The sequence below is a fragment of the Lactuca serriola genome, chromosome 5, assembly GCF_051521515.1.
Source record: "Lactuca serriola cultivar US96UC23 chromosome 5, Lser_US96UC23_V15, whole genome shotgun sequence".
Taxonomy (NCBI): domain Eukaryota; kingdom Viridiplantae; phylum Streptophyta; class Magnoliopsida; order Asterales; family Asteraceae; genus Lactuca; species Lactuca serriola.
The window spans coordinates 108,766,231-108,777,813 of NC_136412.1; positions in this window are offsets into that span (position 1 = coordinate 108,766,231).

An 11,583-nucleotide genomic window follows, 5' to 3' on the forward strand; every position below is an offset into this window, starting at 1 on the left:
CGTTCGTCGTCGGGTAGAAAAGAAGAAAACCGAGAAGCTTCTTGTAACATCCCGACATGAGGTATCTCCAAAATTCACTCTTAGTATGAAGGTTTTTGTTTTTTAGCTATTGGGTATGAGGAAGCTTGCAAAATCCCCCATAGTGGCATTTTGGTAATTTTAGTCAAGAGGGTAGTACGTTGGGCGTACGTTGTGTACGCTAGGCATACTGGGGCGGACCCTAGTATGTCGGGCATAAACCGCGTATGCCAGGCGTATGTGGTGAATGCTCAAACCTTAATTTTTAGGGTTTGGTCTATATATAAGCATCATTAAATCTTCATTTCTCATTCCCTCTCTAGCCTCCAACCTTCATTTCGTCCTTTGCAACACTAATCTCTTATGTGTGATCCTTTGAGCTCAAAAGTGTGTGTTTATGGTGTTTTTGAAGCAAGGTGAAGAAAGAAGCATCATCTTGGAAGATCAAGACCTTCTAGATCCAGGAACACCTTACCGTCAAGATCCATTTTGAGGTATAAAGTTATGAACTTGATGATTCTATGCATAGATCTAGGTTAGCCATGGAGTTTTTGTCCTTTTGGTCCCATTATTTGGGTATTTTGAGTATGAGCTACTCTAATCCATTTGATTTATCCTTTCAGTCATTTTGAGGTGCTTAGGAGCATAAAATGTTGTCTTGATCATATCCTTCCTTCCATGAATGTGTTTTGAGGTCTTAATGGGTTAAGTGGTTGAGGTTTTTCATGTTAAGACCTTATTGGCCATGCAAGACCATAAAGTTGGAAAATTTATGGTCAAAAACATCATTTGGGACTTTGATCTGACTTTGGATGTTAAATTTTGGTGTATTAAGCTCTTAATGGGGAAAGAGATGACCACGCGCGTACGTTGGGCGTACCAAGTGGTACGCTGCATGTACACAGTTAGAGTCCCGTCATCTGGTAAACCAATGAGTACGCCCCATGTACAGAGAAGTACGCCCAACGTACTCGGATGGGTCGAATCAGCTGAGTTGGCTCGGCTGGGTCGAATCGGTTGACTTGATTTTTGACCGTCGACCAAGTTTGACCAAGGATATTATGGGAAATGTTATTAATCTAGAATGGTAAATATTCTGATTTCTAGGAGTCAAGTAGTGTCGGTTGTTGGAGAAGAGATTCTTTCAAACTGTGTGCAGATTGAGAGGTGAGTTTCCTCACTGTACTTACGGGTTGATAGAACCAAGGTTGACCCATTGGATTGATATCCTAGTTTACTATATGTTGATATGCTCTAGTGATTTGTTGGATCTGTATTCTGGTATATAGGATGTTTCTATGTTGGAGTGATCTTTTAGATCCGTATGACTAACTGTATTTGCTAGCTATTGATTGTTATGGTGTATGTTGATATGTGATGGTTACCGGGTTGAGACGGACCAGATGAGATTGAAGGCCAAGACACCAATGTCGGTCCAGATAGATTGAAGGCCTATGAGGCAGACTAGTCAGGCTAAAGGCCCAGAAAGCAGTCCAGATAGGCTGAAGGCCTGGTGAGGTGGTCCAATCATGCTGAAGGCTCTATATGCATGCTGTTGTTTGTTATGTTTATGTGGTGGTGCCTTGGGGGAACTCACTAAGGGTTGGATTATAGTGTTTGCTTTGTTTTAGGTACTTCTGAGGACTGTGGTAAGGCGTAGGCGTGACCGTGGATATCCTTGGTTTTATGTTGTAAATCTTGGGAGACTCTGATTTTTAATAGTGTTTTTTTTGGAAATAATGGTTATGTAAACACTTCTTTTTAGTAAATGGTTTGTTTTGAAAATTTTAAATTTATTGTGATTTTTGAGATGTTATAAGTTGGTATCCGATCCTTGGTTTGAGTGAATTGGAGGAACATCCGTCTGAATCCAGGCTCAAAATAAGGAACTACAAAAGTTTTAAAAATGATTTTCAAAAGTAACCAAAGAAGGATATGATGTGTACTATCAGCCGGAGCCAGTAAGTATACCCCAAGTTACCACACTGTTATTTGAGGTGATGTTATGTTAAAACAACATGCTAGTGATAGGCTAGGGATTTTCAAAGATTTCATGATATAATTGCCTGATAATTGATGCCTGATAGCCTAGGGTTTCTTTCTTGCATGAAATTGACATCATTATTGTAGTTGCTTAGTGTATGCATCAAAATTGTACATAACTAAGCTTTTATAGCCTGAGAATATTTGATTTGGCCTTATTTCATGTTCCTTGTCTAGTTGTGGGCTTAGGGTAGAATCAAATATTCGACTGTCTATGGAATCCAGTGTTATGTATGATTAGCATACACGAGTGTTGTAGGGTTGGTGAAAGTTTCATGGATGAATTATGTGGATCATCTAGCCAATTGAGGAATGTCTAGCGTTTCTCTAGGAAGTAAGAATAGGATGTATGTGTATTCTAGTTTATGATGTTAGGGTTGTTGTGATGATCTTCTGAGACAAATAAGGGTAGGTGCAGAAGGTAGTATGGACCCGTACTACTAGAAGCACAGGACCCATACACGTAGCATGGAACTTACAACCCCTAGAATTTCATTATTTGGAATAGCTCCTATGACATGAATTACACTTTATCTTATAGTTTCTAGCTTATTTTAGAATGGTGTTTATGAGGGGATCTGGATCAGGAGCAGGAGCGAGTGGCCAAGATAGGCCAGGGTTGTATGAGGGCCAGGTTAGGGAGATGATTCATGATGAGGTTGTTTCCATTGTATGGGGGAAGATACTGGAATTTTTTGGGTCTATCAAGACCGCCATGATGGAGTTCTTTGATGATCGATACGTTGTACTTTCTAAGGCTGATGCTGTTGTAGCTACCACAGTCGTCTCTGTTGTAAGGGTTGGTGGGGGGGGGGGGGGAGCCTCCCAATACCGAGACTTCGACAATACGAAGCCCCCGGTGTTTGATGGAGTCTAGGATTCGATCATTGCCATGATGTAACATCCTGATTTCCCAGGTATATTATTTTATTTAATTATTTTGGAGTTTGAGGAGGAACTCGGCGAGTTGGAGCCAAGACTGGCCGAGTAGGGTCGTGGATATTCATCTGGGTTCACGTCCGGACTCGGCGAGTCCATTAGTGGACTCGGCGAGTCCACGCTTTTTAATGAAACCCTAATCCCCTGGGTTTGGAGCCTATTTAAGGGCACTTATAGCCTCCCGTTGCGGCTACCAGTCCCTTGAGAGAACCCTAAGTGAGCCAAATCGTTGTGAGGGGGAAGAGGTCGCTTTTGATCCTTGAACCCTTGGTTTAGCAAGAAGAAGGTGACAAGAGCAAAGAGGAGGTGCGATTCAAGCAGTTCCAGAGTTCAGAGAAATCATTTTGAGGTAATGGTTCGAACCTCCTTCAGTTTTGGTGTTGATCATTAGATTTAGGGTTTTCTAACCCCTTTGGAGAGTGATTATGTGAAGAAAATGGTCCCTCTTCGAGTTTGTGCCTTGGATCTGGACTCAAAGAGGTCCAGAGACCTTGACCCTTGGAGCTTTATGGACCAGTTTGGGGTTATTGGCCTTAGGTTTCCATTTTTGGGACTAAATCTCCTTTTGATGCCTTGTTGTGGTTATATAAGCATCAAGTTTCGAACTTTACGTGACATTTATGCTTGGGGAGGCCAGATCTATGGTTTGGGGAAACAGATTTGACCTCAGGAGGTCAGTAGAGTTTGTGCATGGCATGAACTCACCGAGTTGTTCTTGAGACTCGGCGAGTAGGGTTAGGGTTTCACGTAAATTGCTCAGTGAATGGACTTGCCGAATTGGGGGATGACTCAGTGAGTCAGGAGGGGGTTAGAGGATTGGAGTTCAAGGCGGTACTCGCCGAGTTGTTCTTGAGACTCAGCGAGTTGAGTCGGGGTGGACCCGCGATTCCTGTCTGGTATGACTCGTCGAGCATAGGGAGGGACTCGACGTACCAAGCGGGACAAAGAGTTAGTGGACATGTGTGTACTCGCCGAGTCACCGGAATGCACTCGACGAGTTGGGTCAAAGTTTGACCGTTAAATTTTGTTGACTTTTAGGGTCTGGTCAGCAATGTGGCCTTTGGGCCAAGAAGGGGGTAAAATGGTGTTTTACCCTTAAGAGGGTGCAAAGAGAGGATTGAGTCTAGTCTCGAGAGTTATGTTCAAGAGAGCATTTGCCTTATGTGATAGATGGTGGCGAGTTCGAGATGCAAGCGTGAGGATATCTGCTTCCTGCTTGCCAGGTGAGTCTTCTCACTATATTTTACCTTGAGTAGGTAACCAGAGTTATGTGACAGAGTATTTGTATGCTATGTATGTTATGCGTTGTACTGCATTATTTCTATGTGATTTATGCTGTGCATGTTTACAGAGTTAGAACCGGAGGGTTCACAGAGTTAGAACAGAAAGGTTCACAGAGTAGGGTCCACGGACCCACAGAGTTATAGCCTCGAGTGGCTAATATGTGTTATGTGTGCTATTTTGGGGAACTCACTAAGCTTCGTGCTTACAGTGTTTTGTTTTGTGTTATGGGACGGCACCAGCTCGATTGTACACACCAGAGAAAGAGTCATGTTTTGAGGATCTTGGTTTATTATGCAAGTGAAAATGGAGTTATGTTTTTGTAATTCGATTATGAATGAGATTTTAAGAAAAGTGTTTTTAAGAATTAAACGATTATTTTTAAATGAAAAATTGTTTTGAAATTTACGGTGTTACACATGAGGTGGCTGTCCGATGTTGAGGGATGTTTCTTTAATTACTCTTGACCAGCTGACCAGAAGGTCAAGTGTGATCAGAACCTTCTTTGATCTGGAGTGAAGGATTGGTGGAGATTGGTTACTAGTTCTTACACTCCATAGCAGAGAGCTGCTGTATCATGGGAGCAGTTTTTTGATATGTTCCGCTCGAGACATGTCCCATTAGTTGAGAGAGAGAGAGAGAGAGAGATTAGCCCAGGAGTATCTGGACCTGAGGCAGGGGACAAAGTGGGTGACTGAGATCACCAATATGTTTACTGAGAGAGCACTCTTTTTCCCTTATTTTGCTGCTTCTGAGCAAGCTCAGGTGACCAGGTACTTGAGCATGCTCAAGACGGATATCCACCAATTTGTTTCCACTCAGCGATATGGTTCACTTATAGAGTTACAAGAGGCCACAAGGAGGCTGGATATTGAGATGGAGCTCCAGATGAGGGAGCTGAGGCATGCCCCTTTACAGTTGTAGCCTACGCAGTTCAAGCCCACTGATTCGAGGTTTGGAGGACATACGGGCCGTACTTATGGGAAGTGCGGCAAGGTTCATGAGGGTTCTTTCCGATCATCTGCTGGATGCCACAAATATGGAAAAGAAGGGAGCTTTGTGAGGGATTGTTGCCAGTCGGCCCCAATACCAAGATCAGGTTGGCCACATGAAGGTCAACTGTCCATTGCTCATATCCAAGCTCGTGCAGGCTCCAACGCTAGCCACTCTACAGATCACCAATGAGCACCAGGGTAGGAAATAGCCCCCGAGGGCTCAAGGTCGTGCTTTTCAGCTCACTGTTGACGAGGCCAGGGTAGCACCATATGTCGTTATTGGTATGTTTCTATTTATATTCTGTCGAGTTACTTATGATATGCTTTTCTTTATGATTTTGTTAGGTACCTTCTTAGTGAACTATTTTCCTGCTCTTGTGCTTTTGACGTAGGTGTGATTCGATCTTTTGTATACTAGGAGTTTAGTAGGGGTTTGATATGCTTATTGGAGAGTTAGATTGTAACATCTCGACTCCCAGGTATAATATTTAATTAATTTATATTCATGTTGTCAGAGAAACTCGACGAGTTGGAGGCTCCAACTCGCCGAGTAGAGAATTAAATGGCCGCGTGATTTTTAGAGTCTACTCGACGAGTTGGAGGACCCCAACTCGACGAGTAGGATTTGAGTGTGAAAACCCTAATTTTCAGGGTTTGTGCCTTATTTAAAGGACCTTAAGCCTTCATTTCTGCCTCCCTTATCATCTTGACACACTGGGAGAAACCCTAATCGAGCTGTATTCACCTGTGAGAGAGAGAAAGAGAGAGAGAGAGAGCGAGAGAGAGAAAGGCTAAGATTGTATGTTCTAGAGCATTTTTGGAAGGAGATAGAAGAGAAAAAGGCTTGGAGCGAGAAGAAGCCCTTGGATCCGGTGTTCTTTCAGTGCTAGCTTCTATTTGGAGGTAAAAAGCTATCACTTTGATCATTTTTTGGTTAGATCTCTTCACTAGGAGTTTATGGTCATGTCCATCTTTTCTTTGGGTCCTTAAGTTGTTTGAGCTTTCCATGGAGTTGAGACTTCAGATCTGGACAATATGAGGTCCCTTGGGCCGAAAGATTCAAGCTTTATCAAGCTATTGGCCAGCTTTCATGCATTAAACACTCTATAGAGCTTGTTTTGTCATTTTGAGTCCTAGATGCCATGCTTGGACGTAAAGCTTGCAGCTTTACGTGATACTTCAGCCTTAAAGGGCTAGATATAGAGTATGAAGCCTTAGTTCAACTTAAAATCGTCTGAATGAGAGAATGGACTGAAGGGACTCGACGAGTTGATGAGCTAATTCGACGAGTTGGCAAGGGTTTTCCCCGATAGTCTAGACGCGTTGCAACTCAGCGAGTTGGTGAGACAACTCAACGAGTTGAGTTGGATTTTCCCGATATTTCAGTGAAAACAAAAGAACTCGATGAGTCGCATAGATGCACTCAACGATTTGGGTCAACATGGACTGTTGACTCGAGTGTTGACTCGAGTGTTGACTTCTACTGACTTTTAGGGTTTGGTCAAGACATATGTTATGGAGACCATGGAGGGGTAAAATGGTCTTTTACCCTTTCCAAGAGTTAGAAAAGGGGTAACCTAACATCTTAGGGTTGTTATTATAAAGTGTTAATTAGAGATGATTATGAAATGTAGGAGGAGTCCAGACCGATCATTGAGTACGAGACCTACTTGCTTACTTACGAGGTGAGTCTTCTCACTATACTTTCCTGAGTGGTAATATTGTGTGACCAAAGGGTCTTATATGCTTATACTGAGTTATGTGACATCATACATTTGTATTTGTGATTTATGCTATATATTATTCTGTGCTTTATTGGTTAGGACCGGAGGGTCCAACCCGAGTTGTGAGACCGGAGGCTCCTCACACATGGACCGAAGGGTCCTTATCGAGATATAGCCATGAGAGGCTAATTATTTGCATGTGGTATTTTGGGGAACCCACTAAGCTTTGTGCTTATAGTGTTGTATGATATATGTTTCAGGTACCTCTCAGGATCGCAGGAAGGCGCCAGCTTGATTGTACACACCAACTAGAGATTATGTTTTGAGGATTCTGGGATGTTATCAAACATTTTGTGTCTTGTGTTTTGAAAAACTTATACATTTTATGTTTTTTTTCGAAATTTAAGAATGTTTTTTATATCGTTTAAAAATGAAAATTTTATTTGAAAATTTATAGTGTTTAAAGTTGGTATTAGAGCCTTCGTTTGAGGGATTTAGATGTACTCTCGGGTATGTCTGGACTCAAACTGAGGATTTGAGAAAGTTTGCTAAAAAGAAATGAGTTTTTTTATAACACGAGTAAGAGTCTTTAAGAGAAAACGAGACGAAGCAGTGTGTACAATCAGCCAGAGCCCGAACGGTGATTTCCCAAAATACCATTACTTGTTTATATTATGAGATACTTATGAGGTATTAGAGCTGCATGCTAGTGGATAGGCTAGGTGTTTCAGAAATTAGGGCTAGAGTTGCCTGATACATGATGCCTTAGCCTAGGGGATGCTATTGATTGATAATATATGCTATTTGTTGTATGTATGTGCTGAGTAGGAGTTCCTAGCAGGAAACTTTTAAAGAGAGCCTTGAGTCGAGGAGTAATCTAGGAGAGATACCTAAATGAGAATTTGAGGAGTCTACTGAGAGAGTAGCTTGATATCCGTGAGGGATAGAGTACTTGTGAATTAGAATCCTAGGAGGGGGACTTGGGGCGAATATTGGTTGGTGTGGAAGGTAGTATTGGGCCTGTACTATTAAAAGCACCGGATCTGTGTGCGACCCAAGTAAGAACCTTAGGATGCTAAGGAGCATGTAGGAGCGGGTAACCAAGTGTGTGTGTGCGTGTGTGTGTTTTGGCTAGTCTCTAATGTTTTTTTGTTTGCGTTTCAGAGACACTATGGTGATTACCTGCAACAACCCCGGGGGAAGTGGTACTAGTGACGAGGAGATCCGCAGGATCATTGTGGAGGAGGTGGCATCAGCTATCAGGGAGGCCATACCAGAGATGTTCAGGTCTATTAAGACCATAATGATTGCGACTTTTGATGAGCGATATGCTGCTATCACAGAGGCTGCCGCTGCCGCAGCCACCGCAGCCACCGCAACCCTAGCTGATGCGAGGCCTCAAGGGAGTGATTCAGTGTTGCTTCGGGAGTTCAGCAACACGAAGCCACTGGAGTTCGATGAGACCCATGACCCGATTGCTACTATGAGATGGATTTATGATATTGAGGGATGTTTCTATACTTGTTCATGCCCTGAGGACCTGAAGGTCTGATTTGCATTGAACCAACTTCGCTTAGGAGCGAAGGACTGATGGAGGTTTGTGACGACTGCTTATTCTCCTGCAGACCATGCATTAGTGACTTGAGCGAGGTTTACATAGTTATTCCGAGATGAGTATGTTCCCCATGTGGAGAGGGAGCGGTTAGCCTAGGAGTTTATGCCTCTTAAGTAGAAGACAGAAACCGTAACATAGATTACGATGATGTTTCATGACAAGCCGTTTTTTTGCCCTGAGCATGTTTTTACGGAGAAGGCACGTGTGGGCCGGTACTTGAGCATATTGAGGCGAGATATTCAGGAGTTCATGACGAACTCATCATATCGGACATTGGCTGAGCTACAAACCAATTCCAGGAGGAGGGAGATTAAGCTGGAGTTTCAAGCTAGAGAGGAGGGGGAGTCCCAAGGTAGAGACAGGAGACCAGTACAGTCGCAGCCTGTGACCAAGTGGGCTAAGCCCACTTATTCGATAGTTGGAGGCTAGAAGGGCCGCAATTGTGGCAAGTGCGGCAAAAGTCATGAGGGATCTCTTCGAGCAGGGATTTGTTATAATTTGGAAAAGAGAGGCATATGGTGAAGGACTGCCCCCAAGGGATTTGCGGTTTGCTTTCATTGCAACCAGACCGGCCACCGGAAGGCCGAGTGTCCTCAGCTCACACAGGGATCAGCCCAGGCTTCTGTTCCTACTGCTTTACGCGTTACTTGTGGCCGACCAGTGATGGTCGAAGCTCCAAAAGTTCGTGGGAGAGCATTCCAGCTGACTGCGGAGGAGGTCCGCGTCGCCCCTGATGTTGTTGCTGGTACTTTTCTTGTGAGTTTTATGCCTGCTATGGTGTTATTTGACTTGGGTGCGAGTCGATCTTTTGTTTCTTTATCCTTTAGTCGTCACATTAGTGTCAGACGTGAGACGTTGAGTCGACCACTGATGGTTTCTATAGACGACGAGCATGCGGTTTTTGCCACTGATGTATTCTGGGGGTGTGTATTAGAGATTTTCGGTGTTGAGTTTCCGATAGATCTGGTGCCGATAGCGATGGGTGATGTATGTGTCATGGTGGGCATGGAATGGTTGAGCTGGTTTGGAGCTATGATTGATTGTGAGCGTCAGATGGTGACCATACGAGACCGTAGTGGGGGAGTACTTACTGTGTATGGCGAGGGAAACAGATCTGTATCAGCTTTCTGCTCTGCCTCCAGGGCGAAGCAGAGTTTACAACAGGGGTGCATGGGATTTTTAGCACTTGTGATGGATACGGGAGTTGCCACTAAGAGGCCAAGTTCTATCTCTGATGTTTCAGTAGTATGTGAGTTCCCAGATTTTTTCCTCGAGGAATTTTCGGGTGTGCCTCCTGAGATGTAGGTGGAGTTCCGGATAGATTTGATTAATGGTGCGGCGCCTATTGACAAGGCACCTTATCCCCTTACGCCGCCCGAGATGTAGGAGTTATCCTCGCAGCTCCATGAGATGCCGGGGAAGGGTTTTATTAGACCGAGTAGCTCACTGTGGGGAGCGTCGATCCTTTTTGTCAAGAAAAAGGATGGTTCACACCGGATTTACATTGACTACCAGGAGTTGAACAAGCTGACGATCAAGAACCGTTATCCACTAGCGAGGATCGACGATTTATTCGATCAGTTGTAGGGGGCGTCTTGGTTTTCCAAGATTGATTTGAGATCTGGGTATCATCAGAGGAGAGTTTCCGAGGAGGATATCTAGAAGACAACCTTTAGGACTCGTTATAGGCACTCCGAGTTTGTGGTGATGCCTTTCGGACTCACCTATGCACCAACATCATTCATGGACCTCATGAACTGGGTGTGTAGGCTCATGTTGGATAGGTCAGTGATCGTGTTCATCGATGAAATTTTGGTATACTTGAGGTCTAGGGAAAAACACGACGAGCATCTTTGGGACACCTCGTTCACAGAATGGGATTTTGGTCGACCCGACCAAGATTGAGGCAGTCATGCGATGGGAGGTGTCGAGATCCCCATCTGAGATCAGGAGTTTTCTGGGGCTGGCAAGCTACTATCGGAGGTTTATCAGAGATTTCTCCAAAATTGTTGTTCCTCTCACCAGATTAACCAGGAAGGTTGTTACTTTTGTTTGGGTGCCCGAGCAACAATCTTCATTCGAGACACTTCGCTAGTGATTGTGCAAAGCTCCAATGTTAGCCCTTCTTGAGGGGGTGGAGGACTTTGTAGTCTATTGTGATGCATCTATATCAGGGATGGGTGTTGTGTTGATGCCGAGGGGACACATGATAGCATATGCGTCGAGGCAGCTGAAGCCTCACGAGACGAGGTATCACACCCATGATTTAGAGTTGGGGGCGGTGGTGTTCGCCCTCAAGATTTGGTGCCACTATCTTTATGGTGTCCAATGTACCATATACACAAACCATAAGAGCCTGAAGTACCTTATGGATCAGCCTAACATGAATATGAGACAGAGGAGGTGGTTGGATGTAGTGAAAGACTATTAATGTGAGATTTTGTTTCACCCAGGCAAGGCTAATGTGGTAGCCGATGCCCTGAGCCGTAGAAAAGTGAGTGCTCCAATCCGAGACGTGTGCATGAGGATAACGCTGATGATTCCAGTCTTAGATACTATTCGAGAGGCCCAGGTGGTGGCCGTGAGACCAGAGAACCATAAGAGAGAGCGGGTGATTGGGAAGATTTTTGATTTTGAGACACATAGTTGGGGGCTTATGACCTTCCGTGGGCGGATATGGGTGCCATATACGGGTGGAGCTCGACGTATTTCGATGGAGGAGGCCCATAGGTCGAGATTCTCAATCCATTGATGTACTTGGACTTGAAAAGGGATTATTGGTGGCCCTGTATGAAGAGAGATGTGGCATGGGTAATCGAGAGATGATTGAAGTGTTGTCAGGTCAAGGCGAAGCACCAGCGTCCTCATGGCTAGCTGCAGCCTTTAGAGATTCCCCTACGAAAGTGGGAACAAATTTCCATGAATTTTATTACCAAATTACCGAGGACCGCATGAGGTGTTGATGCGA